General features: G+C 43.3%; 1 pseudogene; it reads right to left on the bottom strand.

Annotated features, from left to right (window-relative positions):
* Nucleotides 1–1,765: 1,765 nt before the first annotated feature.
* LOC105978712 lies at nucleotides 1,766–3,160 on the bottom strand (annotated as a pseudogene).
* Nucleotides 3,161–3,421: the final 261 nt, after the last annotated feature.

The raw sequence follows: 3,421 nt of genomic DNA, 5'->3' as shown, positions 1-3,421 counted from the left end.
CCTTAGGAGTGTTTTCTGGTCGAATCTGACTGGGCGCCAAGCCATGGCCCCAAAGTCTATTTTTGGTATTCCCTGGGGACTTCATTGCTCTGTTCCCCTTGCTGTTCTGTTCCAAGCCCTTAGTGTTTTGCCTCGGTGTGATGGGATCAGATCGGGCAGAATTCCCACACTGTGTCTCCAGAGTTGTCCTCTGTAGGGCTATGGGTCAGTGAGGGATGTTGTCTCATAGTGGGGCCAGCCATATGGTCTTCTTTGTGGATTGACTGCTCTGAGCAGGAATATCGTCCTCAAGGCTTGGTGGGCCAGGATGTGCTCCACTCGCTCTTCCTCCTCCTTCATTTGTTCCCATGTGCTCTGATCAGACATGTCTCTCTCCTGGACCTACAGATTCAGTGCTGTCCTCAAATAAATTTTTTCTGGGGGGAGGGGCAGGTGTCCACGTAGTTGGGATTGGGGCCAGCCCCTCAGGTCTTTCCACTAGTTCCCTACTCCATGCTGGCCTGTTGCATTCACATCTTGGAGCACTGGGGCCTACACTTTTATATATCTTTAAGTTGACATGAAATTATATAACTACCACAACTTTCTTTCTGAATACAGTAACACATCGCCATTGACCCTCTGGCAACATGTTACATGTCTTATCACAGCCAAAGTCTTCTAGAGCTACTGAAACCCAAACCAAGCCCATGGCCATCGAGTCTGTATCATCTCAGAGTGACACTATAGGTCTACATAAGTAGTTTCCTGCAACCAAAAGAACAAATTCTTTACATTTCTGTTCCTTGTAGTCTACTACCTAAAGACATTGATTCTCCTACACAACACATACTGTGTGCTCTAAGTGTGTCTGGCAACATGCTCAGCACTAAGGCTACGGGATGACTGTTGTGTCCTTAGATGCCATCGAATCTGTTCCACCCTCAGACACAACAGAAGGAAACACTGCCTGGCCCTGGGCCATCTCACAGTTATTCCTATGCCTGAGCCCATTGTTGCAGAACCGTCCATTCAACTCCTTGAGGGTCTGCCTCTGTCCTTGCTGCCCCTGTACTATGCATGATTTCCTTCTCTCCTGACAACATGTCTAAATCATGTAAGACTTACCATCCTAACCTCTTAGGAGCACTGTGGCCAAACTTCTTCCAAGAGAAACTGGTTTGTCCTTTTAGAAGTCCATGGTACTTTCAACATTTTTCTCCAGCACAATTCAAATGCATGGATTCTTCTTGGGCCTTTCTGATCAAATGTCCAACTATCACATGCATATAAGGCAATGGAAAATACCGTGGCTTGGATCAGGTGCACCTTAGTCCTCAAAGTCACATCTTTTCTGTTTAACACTTTAAAGAGGTCTTGTGCAGCATATTTACCTAACACAATGCATCATTTGATCTCTTGACTGCTACTTCTATGAGCATTGATTGTGGATCCAAGCAAGGCAAAATCCTTGACAACTTCAATCTTTTTTCCGTTTCTTGGTCCAGTTGTGAAGATTTTGGTCTTCTATTGAATTATAATCCATACTGAAGGTTGATATCTGTGTTCTTCCTCACCAAGTGCTTCAAGTCCTCCTCACTTTAAGCAAGCAAGGCTGTGTCATGTGCACGTTGCAGGTTGTTAGTAAACCTTCCTCTAATTCTGATGCCATATTCTTCTTCATATAACCCATCTTCTCTGAATATTAGCTCAGCATACAGATTGAACAAGGATGGTGAGAAGATAAAACCCTGATGCACGCCGTTCCTGAATTTTTTTTTCCACGAACAATTTTCATTTTATTTCCTTTCAGGTTTGTTTTTTTTCAGCTTCTAATCTTTACATAGGCTTTGTAGGAGGTCGTGGGGCAGCACCTGCAGGTCTAAATCGAGGTGGGGGGTTCGGTCCTTCCGGGCTTCACGTGACCGGTTCCTGACCACCTTGCTGTGAATGGCACAACTCAGTCATGCAGCTTCACATACAGCTTGGGAAGCACGTATGCATCGAAGACACTCGCTTCAGAAATGTCTCTGACGGCCGCGCCCTTCCCTGTGTTTCTTATGGCGAACTTCTTAATGGCCTTGTCTTTGGGGACGCAGCAGGCGCAGTTTGTGCAGCGAATGGGCTGCACATGGCCGTGGCCTTTCTTGGCACAGCCTTTGTTTCGCCTTTTCTTTGCATCTCGGAAGCGAGGACGCCAGAGAGAGGCCGTTCCTGATTTTAAACCATGCAGTATGCCCTTGTTCACATCAAGGAACAAGACAAACTCACTAACATTGAGAAGGAAGGAGGAGCTAGCTGAATGTTTGATCAGTATGGCCCACAAATTGTTAGATTCAAATGGCCCATGGTGGAAGAAAGGTTCCCCACACCTGGCCTAACATAGTTTATGCCCCAATTAAGATTCCATTCTCACCTCTGTAGTCCTGCCTGTAACTGTGAAGTTTGATTTGCCACCAATCATGATTTTGTGACAGTTTCCTTTATTCTCCAGATCCTATTTAAGTGGCTGTGTGGCTATGAATCTTTGGACGACATTATGACCTTGTGTCAATGGCCTCTTTTAAATGAATGATGTCTTTGTCATCCCCTTGTTTAGGACTTAATAAATGTTCTCCTTAAATTATTTTTGAGATTTGGAGTATCTTCTGTACCCTGTAACACAATGAAGAAATACGCTAGATAGACTGTAATAAGTGCTGCAAAGGAAGTATTCCTTTACAGGATGCAATAGAGAATAACGGAAAGGCCGTCTCTAGATAGGATAATCTAGGAGGCCCTTCTGAGGAGGTGCTGTAGGTATGGATGCCTGAAGGGTGGGAGAGTCCAGGATGAGAGCAGCTAAAGAGAGCACTGTGCACATGCAAATCACTGACCTTACTAGTCCTGGTCTGCTAAACTCTGCTTTTCCTCTCGATCCTTCTCCTCACTGTTTACTGTTACTGTTTCTCCTTTATGTTGGTCTTTTATAGAGATCAGAAATTAAACATTTCAGGATGTACAATCTTTTAAGTTTTTATAGCTGTGTGGTTTTGTTGTAATATAAATATAATGCCTTTGATGAGCCTTCTTCTTTAAAATACTCTTCAGCATATATCTTTTTATATATATTCAAAAGGTGAAAATACCTGGTGTAGTAGCCAGTTGTGACCAAATTTAATCTGAAGTGCTCAATTTTCATCTTGAAGTAATATTATTTAGATGAGGTTTTCCCAGGTTTTTTTTTAAATAAATGAAATCTGTTTCTCTTTTTATAGTTCAATCAAACAATACTTGAAGTAAAACAGAAACAATGGGGAGGAAGGGGAAACTGATCACAATGTTCGACATACAACACCCCCACCCCCAGAAGACAAACAACAGAAAAGTGGGTGAAGGGAGACAGCAGACGAGGTAAGATATGAAAACAATAGTAACTTATAATTTATCGAGGGTGGATGAG

This window comes from Echinops telfairi, unplaced genomic scaffold (genome assembly GCF_000313985.2).
Source record: "Echinops telfairi isolate 266 unplaced genomic scaffold, ASM31398v2 ScPeMD7_7469;HRSCAF=8507_1, whole genome shotgun sequence".
Classification (NCBI taxonomy): domain Eukaryota; kingdom Metazoa; phylum Chordata; class Mammalia; order Afrosoricida; family Tenrecidae; genus Echinops; species Echinops telfairi.
Note: the sequence above shows the minus strand (reverse complement) of the source record. Positions and strands in the feature narration are given on the sequence as shown.